The following is a 27,574-nucleotide window of genomic DNA, read 5'->3' as shown; positions in this document are numbered from 1 at the left end:
TAGAATATTTTTAAAATAGCGAAAACAGGGCTGTAAAAAAAAAAACGTTAAGCGAAACAGGGGACCTAAAACTGTCATTGTTAAGTGAAGCAAGGTCCCAAACATCGTTATGCGAAAATCCCCCATAGTAGAACTCTGCAAGTCAAGCATTAGCCAAAATCCCATTTCTTAGTGTAGTAAATCCTTTTACAGTAGGCCCGTTGAACTAATGGAGACTTGGTGAGTCAACTCTTCCATAATTCAATTGATTCAAATGGGCCTGCTCTAACTACAACTTACTTTAGCATAGACTAAATCCTCAAAGGGCCTACTCTAGTGTGATTTACTGCTCTAAGTGACGGGATATTAGCCATAGATTTCTGGATTGTGTAAACAATCTGTCCATGTGTGGTATCTATAATCACTTGGTTTGATCAAGACTTCATTATTCTGAATCAGTGCCACTAAAATAAATGGAACTTCCATCAGAATCTTTTATATCATTTTTGCCATGGCTACATCCAATTTGTAGTTTGGTGAATTTTCTGTAGGCAAGAACTAGAGGTCTCAAGCAGGGATTTTTAAGGACCTCACCCAACTAATCTAAAGTGGCATCTAACTGCTTTAAACCGGTGTAGTAGTGTAGATAAACTGTAAATCATGACTAACCTGTTCCATTTATTTCAGCTGCATTCTTCTAAGAGTAACTGTTTGAAGCTATTATTTTTCTTTATCAATGTTTCATTTTGCAGCCTTCGCTAGTAGCTTATTGTGTTTCCTGTGTTCATATACTTTGTTGGCCAAAGTAGGAACCACACTTTACTTAATTTTATTGCCAGCATAACTATTGCTAATATCTACTAGAGGGTAGTCTATTGAGGCAATGAGTCTACCAGTAGGGTACTGGGCACAGATGTCTGATATTTCTAATTCCTACCTCTTACCCACAAGTGCGCAATCTATGTTATAGAAGCCTGTTCTTTTCTTATTTCTCTCCAGTTGTGCAGTTTCTTTTTTAAAATTCTGGGCTGTCATCCTTTGTTTCCTAATAGTGCTTGATGCACAAATGCAGCTTACCTTCTATGTGCAAAACATTTTAAAGATACGTAGCTCACTGAAATCCATAGGAGATTTCCCCATTGATTTCAACAAGCTCTTGATAAGGCCCTTAAGTAGCTGTACCTTCATTATTGCTCAGCATGAGTTTCTAGAAGTGGAGGCCCTTAAAATCCACCCAGTGGGCATTATGTGTCTGAAACTTCTGTCTTTTGAATGTTCCCATTACCAAAACAAGTTTCACTATACTTGCGTCAAACTTCTGTAAAGTGGATTTTATTTTATAATGATCTCTCAGGAATCTCTCCTCTCCTGTTCTAAATATTCTCAGGAGATACATATTCTTACCTGATTCTGGAAGGTAACCAAATTCACAGTTTCATTGGCAGCTACCCTAACAAGGTGAGTTTGTGATGAATTCTTGAGAAACATGTTTATGGGTTTTGTGTTCATGAAAACCTATTAAAAATTATCTGAGAATTGTCACTGTACAGTTGAAAAGCTGCTAGTTTAAAAAAAGAGTATCCTGCAAAGAAGCTAGAAACATGTTATACTTTGAGACATTCATAAGACTTACATACATTTTATGGTTTTTTAAAGCTAATAGTTGAAAAATGCTGAGGGAAAGACTAGGGATGGAAATTAATTTTAAGGGACACTGTATTTGTCTGTAAACACCTTTCTTTTGCATTCCGGAGTCTGCCAATGGAGCAAAATATATTTTGCCTCAGAAATTCAAACATTCCCAGGATTTGTGATGCATTTCTACAAAGAAAATGCATACACAAACAGTGTATATTTCAAAAAGGCACCTCAGGGTGCATGATATTTAATGTGCACAGATGAACTTCATTCAACTGGGAAACGTATACATTTCATGTACCAAATGTGTTTGTTTGTTTGTTTGTTTTTAAAAAACATATTATGCAAGTTTCTGGGCAAGCAGAAAACATTTCTTGCAGTCTGATATGGGCCTGGGATTCTGTGAAACAAAATGAAAGTGAAGGGGATAGAGTTTCATGTATTAAAAGTCATTCGTACGTTATGCATGTTCAGAGTCATTGGTAGGTAAATCGTTTAGATAGAGAGTATTGTCCGACTTTACATGGGTGCTTGAGAGAAGGCATTCCCAATATGCTAGTCTCCGAATGCATTGGATTATAAGACCCAACATCACCAGGCCAGGGATGGTGGGAAATGTAGTCCTACATATTTGGAAGGTATTATTTTTGGGGGGAAACTGCTTTAGACAGTTCTGATTCTGTGCAAAGAAAGCTGTGGCCCCGTTGAATCCAATTACAATTTTCTGGTTTTCCATTTGCCTTGAGGGTCAATATAAGGATCTAGCAATTACCAGTGACAGCAACGAGGCATTGCAAACTTCAATTGCAATCAAGGAATTGCACTGGCTGCTGATTTTATATTGCTTGTTGACGCAGATAACACCACATGCTACTGTAACTTGTCAATCACTCTTTTAGTTCTAATCCAAATACATTACATTTCTGTTTGCTTTGCTGCTTTGCCACAAATGACTTGTGATGCATTCTTAAATCCTGCATTGTACTCAGTCATAAATACATGTGTAGCAATTGTGCTGACAGAGGAGGAAGCGGAAAAGAATACCATAAAAATTTAGATTTTTATGCGAGGAGGGCTGGCATTCCTATCTAAAGGACAACGTGTTCTCATAGACCAATGCTGAGTCCTTGGTTGGAATCATGTGCTTGAAAAAGTGTGCATGGGAAGATGTAAAATGCAGTGGCAAGGTGATCACTGGAAAATGGTTTCACCTTTAAAAAAAACTGACTTCCACTTCCAAACGAGTCCCCATTAAGCAAACAACAATTTAAAAGCTATGCAGGGTGGCTGCCTACCCCAAGAGGTTGTAAGCCAGAGCACCTCCTGTGTGCATGGAAGATCCCAGGCCCAGTTCCTGGTGGCTCCTGATGGGCTGGGGGAAAACCCTTATCTGAAGCCTCAGAAAACAGCTGGCAGAAAATACAGATGAACTGGTCTGGAAGGACCAATGGCTTCACTCGATGGAGGGCAGCTTACTAAACTCCTATGTTTTTTTCAGTAAATACAGATATATACAACTCAGCACACACAGCTTTCCTTCTTTTCCACAACTGCCCCAAAACTACTTTGTGAGGCAGGTCAGGCTGAGAAAGAGTGTGTGTGACTGGTTCAAAGCCACTCACAACTGAGTGAAGAGTTGAATCTGGACATGTCAAATCCCAGTAATAGCACAATAGGTGCACATGACAGTAAGTATAGCATACTAAATCACACTAGAGGAGGTCCATTGAATCAATGGTGAGTCAATTCCTTCATAAATTCCATTAATTCAGATGGACCTACTCTAACAGCAAATTACTTGAGCATAGTAATGGACAGTACAATAAGAATGTCAAAACGTAACTGCTGAATGCTTTAGGACCTGTATTTGCATCTTTCCAAGGGCAAGGTTCTGGTGAATCACTCCCTTTTCTTTCTTGTTCTAGTCTCTAATAACAGTTGTATGTCTTACTGCTGCTTTAAATTCAACTTCCAGATCAAGGGAGAAATAGTAACATGGTTAGCAGCCTTGAAGAAGCTTCCTGCTGTCTCTGTAGGACTCTGCAAACCAATGTTAAAGTAACAATACTATAATACAACAAAACTTAAAGATGATAATTACTTAACTTCAGTGTTGCCTTCTAAAACAATGAAGAATTTATGAAGTCATCATTTTTCCAGATTGATTTAAGCCAACAAGTTCATAATGGATAATCTTGTCAGCTTAAATAGATCTGGAAAAATAACGACCTTCTTAAAAGATGACGTTGTTAAGATGCTACACTCAATATGCCAGCAAGTTTGGAAAACTCAGGAGTGGCCAGAGGACTGGAAAAGATCAGTCTACATCCCAATCCCAAAGAAGGGCAGTGCCAAAGAATGCTCCAACTACCGTACAATTGCACTCATTTCACACACTAGCAAGGTTATGCTCAAAATCCTACAAGGTAGGTTTCAGCAGTATGTGGACCGAGAACTCCCAGAAGTACAAACTGGATTTTGAAGGGGCAAAGGAACTCGAGACCAAATTGCTAAAATGCGCTGGATTATGGAGAAAGCCAGAGAGTTCCAGGAAAACATTTACTTCTGCTTCATTGACTATGCAAAAGCCTTTGACTGTTTGGACCACAGCAAATTATGGCAAGTCCTTAAAGAAATGGGAGTGCCTGACCAACTTATCTGTCTCCTGAGAAACCTATACGTGGGACAGGAAGCAACAGTTAGAACTGGATATGGAACAACTGATTGGTTTGAAATTGGGAAAGGAATATGACAAAGGAATATTGTCCCCCAGCTTATTTAACTTATATACAGAATACATCATGCAAAAGGCCGGACTGGAGGAATCCCAAGCCGGAATTAAGACTGCTGGAAGAAATATCAACAACCTCCAATATGCAGATGATATCACTCAGATGGCAGAAATTGAGGAGGAATTAAAGAACCTCCTAATGATGGTGAAAGAGGAGAGTGCAAAAATGGTCTGAAGATCAACATCAAAAAAACTAAGATCATGGCCAATGGTCCCATCACCTCCTGGCAAATAGAAGGGGGAGATCTGGAGGCAGGGGCAGATTTTACTTTCTTGGGCTCCATGATCACTGCAGATGGTGACAGCAGCCACGAAATTAAAAGATGCCTGCTTCTTGGGAGGAAGGTGATGACAAACCTCGACAGGATCTTAAAAAGCAGAGGCATCACCTTGCTGACAAAGGTCCGAATAGTCAAAGCTATGGTTTTTCCTGTCGTGATGGATGGAAGTGAGAGATGGACCATAAAGAAAGCTGACCGCCGAAGAATTGATGCTTTTGAATTGTGGTGCTGGAGGAGGCTCTTCAGAGTCCCCTGGACTGCAAGGAGAACAAACCTATCCATTCTGAAGGAAATCAACCCTGAGTACGCACTGGAAGGACAGATCCTGAAGCTGAGACTCCAGTCCTTTGGCCATCTTATGGGAAGAGAAGACTCCCAGGAAAAGACCCTGATGTTAGAAGGAAAGAGGAGAAGGGGACGACAGAGGATGAGATGGTTGGACAGTGTCACCGAAGCTACCAACATGAATTTGACCAAACTCCAGGAGGCAGTGGAAGACAGGAGGGCCTGGCGTTCTCTGGTCCAAGGGGTCACAAAGAGTCGGACACGACTAAACAACAACAACAAAAATTCATCTTTGCTCTGTATGTATTCCATGTACATCTATGCTTAGGACTGGCAGAGTCAGGGAGCTGGCTGAAGTCTCAAGGCATTGCTATGCTTGCCCAGATTTTTAGGGGGAAGACTAATCTCAAGACAAGCTGTGCTAGAGGAGGAGAATGTCGTAGACAATTGGTTCATTAGCCCATTATTGTCAACTCCAACTGATAAGAGCTCTCATGGGTTTTAGGCAAGAGTTTCTTAGCCTAATCCAGAGACCCATTCCAAAAGCTGTATCATCTCCTCCACTCTGGACTATAAAATGCCTCCTAGCAGAATGTAGATGTTATCCCCCCCAACATAGAGCTGCTAAGACTTGAGGGTACCTCTGTATTTCTTATTACTGTTGTTGTTATATGAGGAGAAAGGGTGGGAAATAGTGGATGACTCTGCTTGTCAGCCTTGATTCCCTGCAGATCTGGCTTAGCCTTCAAAATGAGTTTTAATGTAGCCCAGAGGGCAAAGTTCCTTGCTTGAGCCAGCAAATTCAATGGCTCAGTATGCACTAAATAAGATTGTGACTTCTGAATTCTAAACGTCTTCCATGCTATGGGAATAATCAGAAGGCATATCATAACATCAGATATTTACAGGTCTAGATCACTCAGTCAGGCAGCTTCTTAACCCTAAACCAGCTTTACTATCTGAATGTCTGAAGTCCTCCTCTGCCTCTGACTTAACTTGATTAACATATTTATCAAGTTCATTTATCATCTCTTTCCATATCTTAGTTGCTTTTGAATACAACCCCAGCATAATTTGCTCCTTTGGAAGGCATTTTATGTAGAGAGGCAAGGAAGTAAAGATATACCTGCCCAAACACAATGTTGTGTTAAAAACGTTCTTCTCTGTGACCGATCTGTGGGACAACTACACTATGTAGAGACTGGAGAGAGTGCCTTCTCTGATGTGGCACACCTTGGAGATCTGATTGGCATTGATGTTGGTGTCATTTCAGCACCAAGTTAAAACTTGGCTCTTTAACCAGGCTTTGAGGATGCAGTGATCATAGCTTGACAGGAGGTGGATTCCTGTTTCAGTGTACAAGGTGTTCGCTGCTCTAAATTGTCAGGTTTTTTTTAGCCTGTTCTAGATTGTTTCACACTGCCTTACTTTTAACTATGTACTGTGTATATATTTTTGACAGAAGGAGGCTGATCACAGAAATGTTCTTTTGTACATTTGAAAGGGCATAAGTTAGTATTTATTAAATATGAGTAAAGTTCTTTATTATGGAATCACTGTCTATATGCCAGGTAATGGTATATACAGTACTTTCACTTAAACGCTATGGATTTGGCTTGTTGTTTTCATGCTTAGAATCACTAGTCTTCTCTTTTAAAGGTCTTTCTGTGTAGAAAATATCAGTCTCCAATATGTCTATATGCTTGTTTAAAAGCCCATAGAAAATAAATCAAGAAGAAAATCCCCATTGATCAGAACATTAATTTATCCCTGTGAGTGACTCACAGACAGACCACTCATACTTGTGTAGGTCCATCAAAATCAGGCAGATGATCTCAGAACATGGCCTTATTCCTCTTCTGTGCTGAGATTTGGTTTTTTTATTGTTTTGTTTTAACAAAAACTGGCACATAATAGTCTGACAGCAGGATATCAGTCCTACAGAATACCAGCACCATTACTTTACAATGAGTGGAGGTCAGTGGGCGGCTTGATTTTCTTATAATTTAAAGAAACCTTCCTGCTTTGTATTGGATTGCACTAAACTAGCAAGTTCATCTTGGCTCTCCAGCCTATGCATGCAGCTTCTACACATGGCTGAATAGTTATATAAGAGTGCAGCAGCACAGCATGTAGAGGAAAGAATGAGGAGGAAGGTAGCAGCGGAACCAAAGCAGATCACACCATTTTATGAAAAGCACATTTCATCTTGGGAGCATGGTGACTGGAATGGAAGTGCCCTGTGCCAAGAATTACCTCCGCTGTGTAGAGGGCAAAGGCACGTTCCCTACTACCCCAGAGGACAAGTCTAGCTCTAAAAGGCTCATGCCGACAAAGAGTTCATTTTGGTTGAAGATTAGGAGATGCTACTAAAGGCTAAGAGCAGTTCAACAAATGACTCAGTTACTTATTGCACTGGTGATTTCTTCCTTATGGGAAGTCCTTAAGCAGAGGCTGGGCAGCCATTCCACAAAACACTGATCTAATTTGGATGGCACAACAAGCCAGTGGTCCTCAGTATTCTGGTTTATTGGTTATGAGGAGTTCCCTACTGGATCATTCAACTTCAGTGGCTGAAAATATGTGGTCTTGCTTAATGTCTCGTCCTAAAAAAGAAAAATAATAAAAACAATTCAGCATCCCCAAATAAACAGTAACAACAATAAAGACAGGAAACTGAAAACAACATCTTGAATCCTTTTCTGATGTGCTGAGGGAAAACCTGCATTCAGATTATTTATGATGTACTAAGGAAGCCCTCAGTAATAATATTTAATTTATTCATATCTCAAGTCAGGTGAGGACAGTGTGATACCAAGTGTGTAGATGAAGACAAACAGTTCAGAATGGTTAAAAATCCAAGCAGACCAGGAGAGCTCTGAAATAATTTTTCCAAAGTGGGGGAAAAGGCAACCAGATGGCACGTTAGGCTTATGATTAATCAGAAAAGCCATTTTGTGGTCATGGCAGATATCTCCATAAAATATCAACTCAGCGTGTGGTACATTTGAGAAGACCAAATCCTGTGCCAGGGGCCATTAGGAAAGAAGCTGAAAATAAAATGTATCATAATGCTTTTATACAAATTTATCATTTTTCCATTTGGAAAAATAGTGTACCATTTTTTCCTCCCCCTCCAAGTCCCAGATTCTCCAAGAATTCCCCAGGCAGAATTCAGGAAGTTACTGGAAAATTCTGGGATTTGGAGTCCAGAAAGCAAAACCAAACCTCTGAATAGTGCACCCCAAGGTTGGAATACAGCATACAGTCTTGACTGCTCTATCTCAGAAAGAATGGGCAGAATCCCACTGGTGTTCATCAAAGGTTTGTGTAACGTGCCCCAGATAATTGTGGCTAATTGACAAGAAGTAGAGTTGTGTATTGATCACAGGCCTGGTCACATGCTTGCTTGCATAACTGAGATGCACCCTGAGGCCTCAACAATTAGCCACACTATATTATGCAAAGCTTACACAAATACCAACAGGTTTTCTGCTGATATTGTAGAATTGGCAAAGGCCTAGAAAGTGTTGTACTCCAGATGTTGTTGGGCTGCAGCTACCATCAGCCCTATCCAGTATATGGTAAAGGATGCTGGAAGGATTATATGTTCCCTCCCTCTGGAGGTTTATATGTTCCCTGTCCGTCAGCTGAAGGGTTTGGGGCTCTCTATTTTTTGAGGGGGAGAAAATGAGATAAATGATAGATGGTGATAAAATCTTAAGTATTTCCTCAACACCAGAACTCTGAATTACATGAGGAAATTGATGGGCAATAGATTTAGGGATAACAAAACCATATAAACAATGGGATTTTTTTGTGGTATTGGCCACTGTTAGATGGCTTTGAAAGAGAGATTTGAGGAATATACTGTATGGAGAATTTTTTGAAACCATTTTTAATATACATTGAGCAAAAAATGCCAGTTATTGAAGCTGGATTTAGAAAAGGAAGAGGTACTCTTCGATGTATAATATTGTATAAATATTTATTTATTTACTTACTTACTTACCTACCTACCTACCTACCTACCCACCCACCCACCCACCCATCTGGCTATCAAGCCCACTCTGGGTGGTTCAAAACAAACTAGTTTGTTACAATAAAGCTCTAAACCTTCAACTGTTGATCAGGAAAAGTTGCAAATTGTTTTAGAAGAAATGTATATGCCACAACATCTGATGCGTAATTTGTACTCTATACAAGATAGGACAGATTATGAAGAACCAGAAAAATGTCTCACATTAGCAAAAAATATCAGATATGTATTCTGTTCAGTGTTTAGGGAGAACATATAATGCAGGAAGTTAGATTAAATTCAGATGAAGAGTGACAATTTGAGGAATCATAAATAATGTTATTCAGGGGATACCACATTACAGGAAGAAAATAGCAATGAGTTAGAGTGATTACTGTTGCAGGTTAACAAATAAAGCATAACACAGGCTGTTAAAAAGACAAAAATATCAACTAGAGAAGATTTACATAACTTATGTGTGGACAATGAATAAGCAGAAATTGGTAAAGATTCGTATACCTCGCTTTAATCTTTAACTGAAATGGGGATTGTAACCAAGAAAATATAAAGAGTTTAAAACTTGGAAAAGCAGTTTTGAAGCAACTAGAACAGATCCTTAAGAGTAAAGATGTGTTTCTGAAGCTCAGAGTCAAGGTAATTTGAAGTATAGTGTTCCTGATTAATATACATCCCTGTTCCCGATTATTGAATACAAACGGACAAAGAAGAAAGATGACAGAAAAACAGAATTATTATTTTGAAAGATGGTGCTGGAGGAGTTTGATAGATATGGATGGCCAAAATGACAAATTAGTGTGTTTTAGATCACAGGAAAATTTAATTCTAATTAAGGCTGTACTTTTGGCATATTATGAGAAAACAAGACTCACTGGAAAAGACAGTAACATTAGGAGAAGTTGAAGGTAATAAGAAAGAGAGAGATGAGATAAAACATGAGAGGGATTTACTCAAAAAAGAAAGCCACACCTGTCAGCCTGTCAGTATGTAATACTCTTTCTCACACAGACACATCTCAACAGCTACTCTAGCAATTCTCCTGGCCAAGAAGGAGCAGAAGTTTGAAAACATGTTCATAAGTAATTGAGTATACGCATTGCATACAGAATCATTTAGTTTTTACGGTCTTGGTTTCCTCAGCTAAGAAGAATCACAGGTGGCAAGGCTGAAAAAGAGCTTTGATTGAGGATCATGGGAATATAATTAAAGCAACAGACAATACAACCCCCAAATTAGCATTTGGCTAGACAAATAGGAAAATTCTCATGGCATTCATGATTTGACTTTAGGTGGAAGCTGACCTTTTGGTCAGATGTACAAGCTAGCCACTCACATTAGACTCTATGTGATGCTTCCTGAGATCACTATGTAGGAGTTTAAGATTGATCACTGTGAAGAAATGTACTTTCACTATATGGATGCTTCCTACTATAATAATTTCTAGAGCTGCTATCATGCATATGTTAAGGTTTACTGCTGTGTTTTGCACAATATTGATCCATGCAGTTTTCTATCTCAGGATATGCAGGAGGGATTTCATGAAGACAAACATAAGCAAGCATGAAGTTGTCAGTATGTTTTTTATAGCACTCTTGACAGAGACTACTCTGACAAAGAAATGGAGAAACTATAAAAAGAAATAAAGGTGACTACTGTAGAGGTGCTGAAATGGCTGATTTTTAAGAGATGTTCCCTCTTGAATATTAGACTGGACATAATAATTGGGTATTTTTCTTGCAGAGCTATTATAGTGTCATTATAAATCAGCAACAAGCTTTGTATCATGATAGTAAAACCACACTGGATTAGAGTTGATGCAAAGGATTTCTGTTCTTTAGAAAATCATTAGGCGATGACACTGCAGTACTAACTCATGGGGGGGGGGATCCCATCCCTTTGTTAAGGGACCATTTGTGTAACAATTCATTTGTCCTGTTTGGTAAAAGCTGAATAAGGTACCTTGCATGTTGATTGCTATTACACTGCCATAGAAAGGAAATGAAAATTTTAAAAACAGCTTCCCTTTTTAAAAAGACAGTAAAATTTGTTAATCCAGTTTATATTTTGCCTCTCTCACCGAAATGCTCAGAAATGAGAGAACTCCCTGTAAAGCATATTCCAAAACAAAACAACAACACCACAAACCCTAGTGAACCAAAACCCTTTGCCACCCCATCCGGAATAATGATGCCAGACAAGATAGTTGGATTAAACCAGGGCCACACTTTATTAAAGTATAACAAAGAAGAGGGAGCTGCTGTAGTGCAGAAAGGAATAACTGGGTCTCCCAGGACCCTTTGCCAATACGGGCGGGTTCACTGCCCCGGGTCTGCGTGGTCGCCAAGAAAGCGCAACCCCGGCCAGTTTGGCACTGACCTCACCCAGGCCTCAAGCCCCCACATGTTTGATGGCCCTTGGTCTGTGTGAGGCCCCAGCACACCCTCCCCCCGCACGCTATAATCTCTCAACCTGCAGCACTGGGAGGTCGGGTGAGCTATAACCTTCCTGTGCTCTTACTAGGACTCCCCGATCCATCTTCCTTCTGCACTACCCACCAGCATGACCAAACTTACAACAACACCCATAAAACGGCCTCACCTCAATCAGTGTGGGATAAGTGAAAAATCCCCATGACCACCGTCCAATCAAGTAGCGAGTCAAAAATTCCTATCCGGCCCCAAATGCCGACCAGAAAACTCACACTGAAAACAGGGTGGGTGGGAGGGCTAAGAGCCTTGAAAGAGGCCAAATCCGGGGCGGGGCTTTCTTTCAATGCAACTCACTTCTGCCCCCGCCCTCCCAGAGCACTCGTGGGGGCCAACTGTTTCGTGCTACTCTGGAGGGTGCGGCAAAGAGCTCCGAGTAGCGAAGGGGACCTCGCCGGCGAGGCCACCATTATTTGAGAAGCTTCTGTCCAATGGCAATGTACCCCATGGTGCCCAATAATTTGTGTATACAACATCATTCTCCCAGTTCCAACTGTTTCTGCTAAACTGGTGACCTGCCAGGAGACCAATGGAGGCCAACTGAGCCTTCAGTCTCTTTCTCCTCTAGCCTTCTAGTGTTCCCACACTGGATTTGGAGCACGATGTAGTACCATACATTTTGGAAAATGTAATGTTGCCTCAGAGGTCACTTAGTTTCCAACAGAGTTTCAGGGCATCCTGTCATTTCTCACTGAAAATGAGACTTCTCTGGACAAGCTGCCCTCTGTTATGTTAATCACACCACAGAATGAAACCTGCCCCTTGCCCAACAGCTTGGTCAGATAAAAGACAATCTGCAGGCTGAAGAAAAGGATCCTCTGTGAATTTCCAGAACAGCTGATTTTAGCTCCACAGGGAGGAAGAGAAATTTATAAATACCTGTGAAGATAGGGTAGTGGTGGAAGAAGAGGATGGAGGTCCTGTTCGGCTGTAAGAACATAAGAAGAGTTCCTATGAATTAAACATACGAACGGTTCTTATGAATTAAACCAGAAGGCTATCTGGTCTAACATTCTCTTCACAAATGCATCCCCACCTCATCTTCCCTGGCAACTCATTCAAAGAGGCATATCTGCCTTTGATACCAGTGAAGATACATAGCTATCCTGCCTAGTGGCCAGAGATGGCCCTAGTCTCTTTGAATTTATGTAACCTCCCTTTAAAACTATCCAAGTTGACAGCCACAACTGTAGTCCATGGCAGTGAATTCCAAGTGTAACTATATGCTATAGGAAGACATGTTTCCCATTATCTATCTGAATCGTCCAGTATACAGCAGCAGTGAATGAGCCAATATTTTAGCATTAGGAGATAGGGAGACATAACCGTTCCTCACTATCCACAACTGTCCAAAATTGCTGACTTTTCTAATAGCACTATTCTAGTCCTAGATATGGCAATGGAAGGAAGGCTTCAATCTTCTTCTCACCCGAAGCACCTTTTCCCTGATAATTAAAGCAGGGAATCTGTTTTCTTTGGGAACACACAGAAGATCTTCACCCCTTCTTTTCTCAGGCATTGGTATTATGGCCTTTAACCTTTAGCTAGATAGAATCACTCTTAATAGATCAAAACTAGAGATGTACAGTGACTTAGGACAAACGTTGCAAAATGGAACAAATCAGGAGCATTTCTACATTTTTTGATCAAATAACAAGATGTAGCATGACACACTCAGTTGTCCTGGATGTGGTCCAACCACCCCAACAAATCATAGAAGTTTGCTCCAACCGTATTTCGGTTAAAACAGTAGCACAAGGAAGAAGCAACATAGGAGAAGGAGAATAACAGCTGATCCACCAATGAATCCCCAGAGTAATCCAACCACTGATATTGTCAGGATACCTCCGAGTTAGTTCACCAGAGTCTATATGCTGCTGGTCAGGCAGCCATTTTGCATTTAGGAAGGGTTGAGGGGAAGCTATTGCCTTGCTTTTAGAGTAGCTGTTACTTTCTGGAATTTGCCTCTTTTCTGGAAAAAATTAATCACCTTGTGCCTTTCCAGTATACTAGCAGGTTGGCATATGTGGCAGAATGCAGATGGATAAGCGTGTTCTTTTTCGTGCGTGCTCTAATTAGATAGGACACAATCATGGTAGGGACTATCTCACCCTTTTTGGCTTTATTCCTTCTCCTCCCCCCACCCCTTGGTTCACCACCAAAAAATGCCAGTGCCTGCTGCTCTTGCAGTCTGTCGGCAGAAGTAAGTAATTCTCATGTCAAATCAGCCTTTCTATTCATGTTTAGTGCATTTTGTAGTCAATCAGACCAAAATCCTTGATGTCTTGCCTGGGCATGTTTCTGGAAGCTGGGTTACCAACTGGGAGAGTTGCCTACACAGCATGTCCTTCTCTGGATTCTCTGCCAAGCACTGCTTGCCACTTTAACATTTAGAATGGTGTAGCAGATTATACCTTTCCTAATGGAAATGGCTAATTTAGGGGCAGCTCTTCCCAATACCCAAAACGACTGTCTGAAATGGAAGCATACTGAAGCATGCTGAAATCTCGGTTTTAAGGTCCACCACATTCCCTAAATTGATGCCCCTGCATAATGTCTCCATCCCAGGTTGTAACTCTCTGTAAGTCATAATCCTTTGTTTTCCAAATGTGCATCTTACAAATCAGTTCAGGTCACTTCCAAAACATGTGACAAATCAGTTCAAATCAGTTGCATGTTACAAATCAGTTCAGGTCACTTACAAAACAACTCAAATTGGATCAGTCTCAATCTGCAGGACAAATATTTGGATACACATCAAGTTGGGAGCTACTTGCATACTCCTAACTAAAACTATGGTAGGCAGAAAATTGTATCACACACTTTCATAAGAAGCGTTAAGAGTGCATTTAAAAATATACTGTGTGAATAAGATGAACACGAGCATGCCAATGTGTCTATCATAGAAAGACATATTATGAGGCAGCCAGAAGAGAATGCAGCTGTCAGTGTAATGTGCCTCCAGTGGTAAACCCAGGTTTTCCTTTGTGGTAATGTGTGATGTGTCCCACCTCCCCTTTTCGTTCTGCAACTGAAAAAATAATTTTCCTTATGGAGAAAGAGGGAAGGAACAGCCAAAGGTGGCTTGCAGCGCTGCAGCAACAATCTGAGATGGATAAATAAATGGAAGGGTCTTCTGATTAAATACTGCAGAGCTATGTTGATGGTGACATTGAATTAACAGCTTGTTCCTTTGTCATCTTGTTTTGCTTCCAGCTTACTGGATCTTATTTTTCAATGTGTACATCATTGTTTCCTTCAGATGCATGGAAAATTCAGCAGACATGCTAGTGGTCTGGGGAGGGTGGAAGGAAGTAGCATTTGTCCACCAAATTTAGCATCTACAAACTGTTTTTCACCTAGACCCCTCCCACAATGAATATCCCCATTCATCTCCTACCCTAATCTGTTGTGCTAGAATAAACTGCCACTGGTGTTTTTCTAAACCTTCTTCCGTCATATTCCTAATGTACTACTAAAGATGGTCCCACATACCTTGTTACTAGAGGTAAAGCAGCAAACGGCAGTGTCCGCACTCAAAATCAAGGTGCATAGTATGAAAGGTCAGCCATTTTAACCTGGAATTCCAGGCACAAAATCCATGTGTCATCTCTACCTCTTTGCAGTAAATGCACAATAATAATGAGTCAGCAGCTAACAATTTGTTGCTTTTTGCCCCAGATCTGCTGCCTGAGGGGGAAGCCTCAGTAAGGCTAATCTTGCTTGTAGGCAAATTATGTAATTGTCTAGAATCATCAATATAATTTCCAAGTCTAAAGGTTAAAGAGGGATGATAGCTATCTTTTTTCCACGGAAAGGCTCTCAGAGCATGACATTCCGTGTTATACAGCTTCAGCTGTGCTATGGAGAAATGAAGGTTCCTATAAGAATTTGGTGTTTTTGTCTAACACTCAGTTTTACACAGAGAGGTCAGAACTCTGCGACCTGGTGCCCTCCAGGTATGTTGGTCTAGCGGTCAAAGTCTCCCAGCTAGCTTCATCAGCCAGCCAGTCACCTCATCTTGTGAGCTTCAGCTAGCTCATATCTCCTTGTTTAATTTACCTCACAGTTCTGCTATAGGGAGAGGACTGGGATATAAATGGAATAAACAGGCAACATTAAAATTACATTCTGAGCCATCGTGGTTTGTACCTGAGATGAGGATCCCCCTAAATGGGTGACTGAATGGGTGATCACGTTATAGACACTTGGTCTATAAATCACCCATGTTTTAAATTAAATGTCTTAGGAGCCTTAAAGATTCTAATCAGTGATAATAATTAGGTCAATTCTGATTTACAATGGCTCTTTCCAGATCTTTTTATATAGAGAGTACTTAGAGGTGATGTACCACTTCCTTCTTCTGTGTGTGCTCTGGGACTATGCATCTTGCCCAAGATTACACAGGCTGGCTCTTGTCCTATAGAACACAATGGAGAATCAACCTCCTGGCCCCCTGCTACTGAAATTCATGAAGCTATTCAGCCAGCCTCAAAGATTCTAGTTTACCAATTTGTTCTTAGCAAGTGAGCTATCATTAGAATTTAGAATACTCAATCCTCGCATGTTCTCAGTTCCAAACATTTCACCCCTCACACTCTGCGAGAGTGTCATCAGAATCTATTTTTAAAAAGTAGAAGCAAATCTGCGTTAAAAACAAGCCCCCAAATTACATATCACTTCCCACAAACCTTGTATGAACATTTATAGTGAAAACAAAATGTGTGTTACAAAGAAGGCCCAAATGATAAACCACTGCCAGTATACTGCACAGGAACATTTACTGAAAACTCTAGAAACAACCTCTGTGGCAAGAACACCTCCCCTCACCCAACAAGGTGGAATTTGCTCCCTCAGAAACCATTGTGCCCATGTGATGACACCAAAACGTACAAAATCTTTCAGGCTATAGCAACAGTAACATGGGTGTTTTATGATGTCACATGAGCTTATGTAGCTTTAGTCAACATTTTTCAGAGATATTTTGTAGATGGCACGTGGAAGGAAGAACACATACATTCTGCTGAAACCTTTGAAACAGTGCTACATATACCTGTTTCTCTCATGTAATTTCCCATAATCTTTGACCACGCATCATAAAAGGTAAGCATGTTGATTATTTCCTTTATATATCTTACTTCTTTTGCTGTTTTTGCCTTATTTTCCCTCTCATTGTTCACGGTGATACATAACAAAAACTAAAAGAAAAAGAAAAACATACTAAATAACAGTAAAATTATAAAATCAATAGAAGTAGCAAAACAATAGGAAGTGATAAGGCAGAATTGAAGTCATATTTCAAAAGCTGGGAAATATATTTTTTTCTTTAAAGCAGAGTTTACTGCTATTGTTTTTCACTTTTACTGAGAAGACATATAGCATTTACTTTTCATCTGATATGCTTAACAACCAAAATAGCAGGATAATACAGAGATAACTGTGCTATTTTAATGGCATACTGTGTGCCGTTTGACCTCTACACAAGCCTCCTACAGACATATTAATATATTTAGCTGAAGTAAATAATATATCGGATTCATCCAGTTCTCACCCAGCCAATCTTCAGATGTGAAGGCATGGTCGTATAAGACGAGAGGGAGCCCATTTCTGTTACAGTAATTTTAATTATTTTATCTTTGGAATGATTTGTCTCTACAAATGAATAGGAAATTCCCACCAAATGAATAATGTAACAAGAGTGCATTTGACAAGAGATTTAAATGTTTGTAGGGAGAAAAACCATTCCTATCATGACACATGAAGTTGGAAAAACAGCAGTGAATTCTATCTATAACAGACCTGGGCAAAGTGCGGCCCGAGGGCCACATACGGCCCGCAAGCCACTCCTGTCCAGCCCGCTGGACATCAAAACCATTCATAGCTTTTGTCTAAAGTTGATCAGTTGCTTATCTTTAACATACCGCAAAAAAACCCTCTTTAGTATTTGTGAAGATTAACAAGTTTTTAAAAAAACAATCATAACATCACTGTTTCATTTTATTTTTAAATAAAGTTGGTTCGGTCCCCAAACACTTCAGATTTTTCATGTGGCCCCATTATAGAAATTAATTGCCCACGCCTGATCTATAATCTAGTAGGGAGCCAGGATAAATGTAGCAATCTTTCTTTCACTTTTTCTCGTTTTCTCTCCCCTCCTAAACCTATTGCAACAGAGTTTAAATTATACTTGAGCAATTTTGTTAGAAGACTGATTATATTGGCTTATGTAATAATAAAAAACCCTTATATGTGCAGTAATGTCATTATCAACAGTCATAATTTTTTAGGCAGTGCTCCTTTCTAAAGTAAGCTGTATTGAACTCAATGGGATTCACTTCTCAATAGCTACAATTGCCATATTAACCAATTTTCAAAGTTCTCTGTAGAAGCAGAATACAGGAATCGTAAACTAGCCCAATATTTTTACATACTCCACTTCAACTCTTCCTTTTTAAATTCTTCACACTTGAGAACTCATGCTGTTCAGTACACATTTGTAAATGTGAGGCTTATAGGCAGGAGCTGCATGTCTTCAGTATCTTATAGGATCAAGCTGTTAGCTTGTTGTAAAGGAAGTAATAATGTTCTGGCAATGTCTGTTTCAAATTTCGAGCAACCCAATCCTGGTTCCTGTAGGAATACTAGGTGGACTAGAATGTGGTGGGTGGCAACTGGCCTAGATTTTTTGTTCACTGTGGTGTTTTGCTTTGGTTCATTATTTTTGAACAAAAGACATGGTTTGTGGAAGGAAAGCAGAGATTTACTAACTACAACTGTGGTATAAGACAAGTCCTGTCCAAATGATATGTAATGCATTGAAGGAGAAAACTAGCCAGATGGATCTAGTCTTCTGAGATCCTGTGTTGACTTCTGCTTCTTCCTTTACTGTGCACAAGTATTGCTCATTTTTTTAACCACACACACCCTTTTGAGAAACATAAAAATCTCATGTCCCCTTCCAAACCTGCCTTCTCCATTTATTTTATTTGAAATCTGACAATCACGACTAAACAGCATGTTTTATAAATGCAACACAGCTAACAGGTAAGTCATTTCAGATGATGATGATAATTTTCTGGGCAGTGAAAAAGTAATACTGTGTTTCCCTGAAAATAAGATAGGGTCTTATATTAATTTTTGCTTCAAAAAACAAATTTTTAGGGCTTATTTTCAGGGGATGTTTTATTTCTTTTCATGTACAACAATCTACATTTATTCAAATACAGTCATGTCATCTTCTGGTTGCTGCACAATGGTGGAGGGAGGGGTTTTACTTAACTGGGGCTTATTTTTGGGTTAGGGCTTATATTATGAGCATCCTGAAAAATCATACTAGGGCTTATTTTCAGGTTAGGTCTTATTTTTGGGGAAACAGGGTAGGTAACACTGTTCCTTCAGTTCCTCCAGTAATTAAAAATTATACATAACAGTCACTGAATATGTATGTGTTGTTGTTTTTTAAACATTTATCTACCAGGGACCAGCTGGAAATGTATCTGTTCGAACAATGATTTTATGAAAAAGGAAATATATGACTTGCTTTTGATTGTTGCCTGTTTGTTTTGTTTTTATTGTGCTTTTAGCAGACATTTTAATATGTGATTTTAGATACTGAGGATTTTTAAATGTCTGGAATTTGTGAGGTTGCTTTTGTGATATTAAATATTTGTAGCTTGTGATTTTATCTAGGGTTTAATGTGGATTTTTAGCTGCTCTGGGCTGTCATGAGGAAAGGTGGGATATAAACTGAACACATTGATAAATCAGTAAAATCTGTGCCTCTCTAAAATCCTTATATTCCCTGTTGCTCCACTGGTTGAAAACCATCACTGTACACATTGGGCAAGTGCAGAAGTTGATCCTGCAGTATGGGATCAATTCCTGAATGTACACATCTGGGCAATGCAGCATGTACACAGCTGCTTCAGGCGAAAAGCAGTCTTCTACGTGCAATTGATTTCAGTGGAACCCACATTTCTGACTCACATTTCTTGGTCCCCATGCAGTGTGAGATGAAGAAATGACAAGAGACTAAAAAGCATTCATTTGGGTTCCACCCTTCTGATATTACATCAGCTGTCACTAAATGTAAACTGTATTACAGAAATTATGAAGAAGCTGCTTAACAGCCATTTAACGTCAAGCATTCACCACAATGTGAGAGTGACATAAGAATTCTTCATAACATGCTGTTGGCTAAATGCTTTTTAAAATTTTAGATCATCACCTGAATCCAGCTTTCCCCAGTCTGGCACCCTCTAGCTGTGCTGGAATACAACTCTCATCATCCCCAACCAGTATGGCAATTGGCTAAGGATGATTAAATTTAAGCTCACCCCATCTGGGGAGTGTTAGATTGGGACAGGCTGAGGTTTTTGTTTTGTTTTGTTTGTTTGTTTTTGCCATTTTCTCCAAATTCCTTTATTCAAGAAAATAAATTCTGTAGCCACAACAATATGTAGCTAATACAGGAGTATATTCTCATAGAGCCGCCTAGAGTGGTCATATAGACAAGATAGGTGGGGTATAAAATAAATAAATAAATAAATAAATAAATAAATAAATAAATAAATAAATAAATAAATAAATAAATAAATAAAAATAGCAGAGTCTTGAATTTTTACTTGCAATATTTCTAAAATGCATTTATTCCTAGAAGTTTCACAGACACTTAGAAATTAGTATTGGTCTAGTGTAGATCTTTCTTTCAATTCTGATTATTTGCATTAAGATATGTGTATGATGAGATAATATAAACCAGTGAATCATAAACATTTGACATTGATTACAAATGCATATTTTCAAATGTTTATCTCTCTGTATGAAACTGTCGGTGAGACCACAGAAACCACTACAAGAAACTAAATCTGGAAAAATCAGAGGGAGGAAATTAAGAAAACACATTGGTACAGGGAACAGCATCAAAATGACTCATCTGAAGATATCTTTCCTAAATGAACACTATTATTTTCTTGTTTTCTTTTCACTTCTTGAATGTCTTATATTTCTAACAATAGTTAGAAACAACAATGGAAACAAATAGAAATAAAGAACTGGCAAAGTCAATGTGCAACAATACTTATGTGCATGACTATATTATTTATATATTTACTTGGTTGATGACCACCAGTAAATTCCATGCATGGAATTTATGTGGTTGATGATCACTGTCAAAAAGTTATGAGAAAAAACTAGGTAAAGAAAGTCAGAATTCAGAAATGTCCACCTTCTATCGGAGTTCGATTGAGAGCATATTATCCTACTGTCTCTGTGTATGGTTCACGAGCTGCACAGTGGCAGAGAAAAAGGCAATTCAAAGGGTGATTAAGACGGCCCTAAACATCATTGGCTATTCACTCCTCTCTTTGGAAGAATTGTATAAGAACAGATGCAAGAGGAAGATATCTAACATACTGAAAGACTCCTCTCATCCGGGACATCAGGTCTTTGAACTATTACCATCGAGAAGGAGATTCAGGGTATTGAAAGCAAGGACAAGCAGATTCAAGAACAGCTTCTACCCAAGTGCAGTATTGAGTTTAAATGCGGGGTCATATGTTTTTGCTGGAATTTTAATTGCTGGGAGAAACGGGGTATCTATATTTGTATGGTGAGTGTTGTGTATATTTTAACTTTTTTTGTAGTGTTGTCCAGTTTTACCTTGGGGAACAGCACCTCATTTCATTGCACCCACTTGTGAGTGCAATGACAAATAAATTTCTTATGTCTTCTTATGTCTTATGTCTCTTTTTGAGTAAAACAACATGGCCAGTCCAAAATAAGAATGTTTTCAAGCTCTGGATAAAATATTGCTAGACGTCATATTTATTAAATAGAGGAGTAAAAACCTATGAACAAAGGCCATAGGTCCATATATAATTTACTTGGTTGATGACCACAAGTAAATTCCATGCATGGAACATACGTAGTTGATGACCACCGTCATAAATTTATGAGTGGGCGGGATAACCCAATCTGATAAAGATGAGTCGTAAATAAAACCAAAGGTTTGTACAGGTTGGTAGCTCTGTAAATAAGTCTAATTTTATTTAAATATAAAAGGTATTATATAAAATGCTACTGTAGTGTATCTTTTAAATAATTTTAGGTAAAGGTTCCCCTTGACATTTAGTCAGTCGTGTTTGACTCTAGGGGGCAGTACTCATCCCCATTTCCAAGCCGTAGAGACAGCGTTTGTCCGAAGACAGTTTCCGTGGTCACATGGCCAGTGCGACTTAGACCCGGAATGCTGTTCACCTTCCCACCGAGATGGTACCTATTTATCTACTCGCATTTACATGCTTTCGAACTGCTAGGTTGGCGAGGAGCTGGGACAAAGTGACGGGAGCTCACTTCGTTGCGTGGATTCGATCTTACGACTGCTGGTCTTCTGACCCTGCAGCATACAAAAGCTTCTGCGGTTTAGCCCGCAGCGCCACCACGTCCCATTTAAATAATTTTAAATACTTTTAATTTCAAATGTTGGAAGTTATTGTTCTGGAATCTTGTTGATGATTTGTCATAGTGTTATTGATTATTTTGAGTCTGATGGCCACTGGCTAATAATCTAATCCAATCTTATCTTACCTTATCTTATCTACCTACCTACTTGCCTGCCTGCCTGCCTGCCTACCTACCTACCTAGTGGGCAGGTTTACTGGCTTCTAGTTTCCCCAATCTTCACCAAGCATTGCTGTTAAGCCACCCATTTGATCCAAATTCTATTGAAATTGTGATAGTTTCACTTTACGTACATTCAAGATATAATCTTAAATTGCTGTTGTGTCAACTGAGAGGTTTTAAGATTTGGAAGAAGCCCTGTGATGCTAGGGAAGTGGAAGGGATGCTCATGCTATGGAAAATATACATGGAATGACTGGAACAGGGCAGAATTGTGGGTGGGAAATGGATGGCACCACTGAGAAGCATGTTTGTACAATACTCCCTACTTCTTCAATCCATGGGCCCACTGATAATGCATCAACCCTATTCAGGCATTACTGAATCTGGTGTTTTGAATATGTTTTGAGGGAAGTACCTAAACTCAGCTCCTCAGACACGTTCAGCACTTAGTCTGAAGAGGGAAGGTTTCTGCTTGTGTGTAAGATCCACACATAAACAATAATTCTGGAAAATGTGCATTCATGCGCACATAGAGAACTTACTGTATGCAGGAGCAGGAACCCCCTTTTTTTCCAGATGGTGCTGAAAGCATGAAGAAAGTGATGATGGAAGGTGAGGTGGAGTTGGGTACCCCTTGTTCATATTGCTGGATTCAGTAATACCCAAACTGAGATGTTATGCTAGCTGTTATATCAGACCTCATACATAATTTCCCTCATTGATTTCAATGAGTAGGGCAATTGCACTCATAAGTAAGTTGATAGCGACCCCTCTCATTTTGCCACAGCATTAGGATATGATGTAACTCACCACTATAGATGTGCAAGGTTATTTTCTTGGACTATAACTTCCAGAATATCAAAGCTAGTAGGGCCATGTAAACTGGGTTATTCTGGGAACTGTATTCAAATATATATATATTGGGGAAATATATATATATATATATATATTGGGGAAATGCCATGTAAACTGGGTTATTCTGGGAACTGTATTCAAATATATATATATTGGGGAAATATATATATATATATATATTGGGGAATATTTCCCCCAAAAGCACTCAATCAAAGCACACACCACCAGTATCTCGACCTCACGTTGACTACAGCTGAGGTGTCATGACATATGTTACTCAGCTGTATCTTTCTGGACCCATCCTGTATATCTTTGAATCTCACAAGGGGGATGTTGGTAATGGGGATCTATAGACAAAGGGCACTGGGGTTGCCAGTGGGGCATTTTGCACAAAATGACCTGTTCTGATGACATGAGTTGATTCACTCTAGAAACATCAGAAGTACTTCACTTGCAGAATTCACAGAAATACTGAATACCAAACTCCACTCCAACAACTGCATCCACACAGTCAAACGAGGTAAGGAGTAAACAAGTTGCAATGTATATCTGCTGCACCTGTTTCCTTTGCCTTTGGTTACCTACTTGGCCAAGGCAAAAGTGATCAGAAATGATTGACACCCTCCATGCATCAGATATAGTTTATCTTCATGGCCAGCATAGTCTCACTGGTGGGTAAAAGTGGGATTTCCAGGAATGCTAAGCCAAGTTGTTGATTTTAATCCTTTATATATATACACACACACACTATGGCATTCCACTAGTTCTCATGTAACTAGAGTATAAGATTGTACTATCACTGCAGTAATTGTGTCTGGGGTTGGCTATAATCTTGGGAATAAACATGATGGATGAGAAGATGTCCACTGCTTTTGAAGTCCATCACTTCACTGCTCAGAAAATTTACTGAAATGCTTAAGGATGAAGCAAGACCCTGTATATAAATACACAATTTCTTATTCACTTTTTATTTTCTTAAGTCATACTCAGACTTTTCTATAAGCTTGAATTAGCAGTTAACAAGTTTTACTGTTGCTGTTTTTGAAAGCAGAATCCTTCAAGTGTGTGGCAGGGCATTTTCATTTCAATGATTTGGGGTTTCATTTGCTATCCTTGTTTTATAAGGATAAATCAATAACAGTTTTTCTTTGTTCAAGATCTCTAGACTATTTGTAATAAAAATTGGTAGGGACTCCTCTGTGACAGAGGTTGGGTATACGAATCTGTTGAGGCACTGAATTAAGGTCCATCCTAGCCCTGCCACAAATGTGTGCAAACATCAAGCCTGTGGGCTTGATTTTATTAGATCCTTGAGATCCATCAGCTGGAGCCTGATGCAAAACAAGTATATGTAGCATTAAAGAGTTCTGAACTCAAGAATTTGTTTCGAGGGACAGAAATTGAATGATGCTTACAGTCCTTTCACACAAAAATACATGCCTGGTTACTGCAAGGTAACCTTCCATGGTTTACCTGTATAACTTGATATGCATGCTGGGGTGTGTGCCTCTGTCACTTTGTTACTGCTTCTGTTAAATTATTGTGAGTCACGAATCCTTGGCTTTCTGCCTCAGGTTACCCAGAAATCTGCTGGCAGATCCAAATCTACTTTCTGCTTTCCTCCACCCTGGTCTGTTGTTCTCTAACTCTAAAATAATCAAATTATTGGCATTACTGTGTAACCACGCAGGAAAAATAAAGGCAAATAAGCAAGTTTTATTAGTTTATGGGGACATGGAGTTAGCTGAGCATTATCTACACCACTCCTTTAATCTTCTTGACTGGGGTAGAACTGTTCCTGCACTCTGCCTACACAGTTAGTTATTATCCTGAAAAGTTGAAGTGATCAACTAGCTAGGAGTAAATAAAGGGCTACTTTGTAAATGGCTCCAATTCCCTTCTTTCCACTATTCACCCAATCTACACTTTTCATTTGCTAGTGAGTGAGGCTGGTCTATATTTCCGTCTCCAAAGAAAAAGCTGTGTTCAGCTATTGTTGCAAAACCAACATAGAGCCCTGTGTCAATTTAACGATTAAACATTTTATGATAGCATGAGATTTTGTGGACCGTGGAATAGCAAAAGCTCATGTTATAATAAATAGGTTGTATATATTGCGCCGTTTGACTTTTGTTGTCTTTATTTCAAGTACATATGTTGGTGTTATTCTACAGCTGTGTATGAAGCTATGTGTTATTTTTAAAATGTATTGGAGCAGCATAATGTCATACACCTCCAACATGGTGTTTTTTTTGTGAATGCTAATTTTCAAAGTACCACAGTAACCGAAAAGAAAGTTTCAGAAAGAAGCACCTCAATGCTTGTCACGCAATACTGTGTTAGCTTCTTTGGCGTTGTCCATGGTGCTGATGTGTGGCTTTCCACTAGTACTGTACTTTACTCTGCTCTGTGAAGGGCGTGTTATGACAGCTTTGATAGCAAAGAATCCCAAGGCCCAGAACTTTGTCTGATAAACCATCAATGGCATATCTTTCAATACCACCCCCCCAAAAAAACTTGCTTTTGGGATAGATCTCCCTTCCCTGCATGTTCTATGGAATTGAAGTGAATATTCCCTAGGTCGCCATGGTGATAGTGAGCTCTGTTCCTTGGAGCATGACAAATTAGGCATCACCTCATTAGCCGGAAGACTTCTCTAGCTAGCTGCTCTGCCATCAGAGAACTGTTCCTCCTCGAAAGATTCAAGAAAGGTCTGCATGATTGTGTGACATTGCGTCACAGTGCCACACATCTCTAGTTCCTTTTATGTTCCCCACCACCAACTAGCACCACCAAACACTGTGTGGCCGTTGCTCAGCCATGTTCCTAAGGCTGTGTGAGATCCAAGGCCATGGAAATTAGGCAGGATTTTGCCACCAGCTTCAGCGGGGATGAGAATGGGGTTTCCAGCCCTATCTTTTCCAGTCCAAGCATCACATGAATATTCCCTCCTATCCAATGGACACTGCCGGACAAAGCCTCTTCGGGCACATTGTTTTGTTTTCTCAAAATGCTTTACACGTGGAATTAAGATCTCCAATCCATTAATCATAGAAGGGGCGTTCAAAAGGAAGGGGAGAAAAGAAGGAAAAGAAAGGGGGAATGGGTGCAAATCTGTTCTTCAAAATGTAAACAACAGCCATCTAACTTCAGCGACACGAGTCTGATTTTACACGAGTCTGATTTTAGCCCAGAGGTTTTGTCAGAGGAGTGGAGAAAGAATCACAACTTTCGAGGAGCTCAAGACGACATGCCCTTTACTGTCCAGTTATTCCTTCCTCCTCTCTTGCTCTCCCTACGCACATCTGGCTGTGGGGGCAGAAATCCGCAAGGAAAACCTTCCCTCTCTCGTCCTGGTAAACAGAATCTCCGGTACTGAGGGTTTCACGACCAGAGCACTTGATTTCTCGAATAACAAAAGAAGATACTCTCGCTCACACACAGGGAGAACCTTCCTCGCAGCTTTTACAGCCAACGCGTTGAGGTTTCCAAACAATAGGGAGAAACACCGTAGAAATAACAGTCGGCTGAATTCCTTCCCGTCATTTCGAGCCTGCCTCCCCCGCCCCCCCCAAAAAACAACCCCAGGTCCCATCGCTTCTCGTTTTCGCTCGCTAACGAAGGGAGTCTGAAATCGATCGCCTCTTTAGTTACGTAACTGCGATCTTTTTCTTCTTCTCACAAACACACACGTAACAACTTTGTGATGAGAGCCACTCCGGTGTGTAAGGGAAGGAGGCGGAGGGAGAGATAAGAAATTTGCGAGCATACACACGACCGTAAGAAACTGCAGCGACATACCTGTTCGCCGCACGGTTTCCGTTCACTCGATCATGATTTCCCGCCTTCGGAACGGAACACAATTCTGATGGAGGGTCGTTTACTCACGGATGGAGAGTTCAGACAAACAGTTGTATGGCTGGGCTTTTTTTCCCCCTCCTCTTTTGGCTGGTGTTTGGCTTTGTGGTTGTTTTGGGGAAAAAGCTGCTCCGCTTTCACATCGATCCGGCGCTCTTCTCTGGACCGTCCATGTTCCACGCGGTTCACCTCCCTCTCTAGTATGTGGTTCTTCTTCCTCCTCTTTTTCCCGACCAGAAGCACAGCCTGCCCGCCCTCTTCCTCCCCCCCCCCGCCCGCCCGCCCTCCCGCCCGCTCTCCTGGCACTCCGGTCGAGTTGAACTGGTGCTCGACTCTGCCTCGGTCCAGAGTTCAACGGGATGGAAAAGACATCAGGCACCACCAAAAAAAGAAAAGACCAGCGCGCCCGTAAGGAGGGTGGAGAACGGGAGGAGGGGGAATCGTTGGACGCTGGCAGCCAGAAAAGTGATGGACCGCTCAGGGACACGTTACGGAAGCCCCGCAGTTTCAGTGAATTCTACTCCGTTTCAGGCGAGTGGCTGCCCTGCTTCTCTGAGGCAAGGGCTGTAGCAAACAAGAGGCGAAGGGATAAAACCTCGCATAGCCCCATCTAGGGGCGCGCGGCTGAAATGCAAGACGGGGAAGTTTTTGTTTGGGGGCTGGCTTGGGGTGGTTTTTTTGTTTTTTGTTTTTTGTTTTTGGCGGGGGGGGGGAAGAGAAGCTTGTTTCTTTTCCAGCGTCT

At 40.2% G+C, this 27,574-nt stretch overlaps 1 protein-coding gene across 2 annotated transcripts in view; it reads right to left on the bottom strand.

Annotated features, from left to right (window-relative positions):
* Positions 1-27,102, bottom strand: part of KCNJ6 (potassium inwardly rectifying channel subfamily J member 6) — a 159,296-nt gene extending 132,194 nt beyond the window's left edge. Inside the window, exon 1 of one of the 2 annotated variants that reach the window (XM_020789349.3) lies at positions 26,776-27,102. The gene's annotated coding sequence lies outside the window, so the exon portion shown is untranslated. The remainder of the gene's footprint in view (positions 1-26,775) is intronic. The other variant, XM_020789351.3, reaches the window with a different exon arrangement.
* Positions 27,103-27,574: the final 472 nt, after the last annotated feature.

The sequence above is a fragment of the Pogona vitticeps genome, chromosome 3 (assembly GCF_051106095.1).
Source record: "Pogona vitticeps strain Pit_001003342236 chromosome 3, PviZW2.1, whole genome shotgun sequence".
In the NCBI taxonomy this organism is placed as follows: domain Eukaryota; kingdom Metazoa; phylum Chordata; class Lepidosauria; order Squamata; family Agamidae; genus Pogona; species Pogona vitticeps.
The sequence above is the reverse complement of the archived record's forward strand: the minus strand, read 5'-3'. Positions and strand labels throughout refer to the sequence as shown.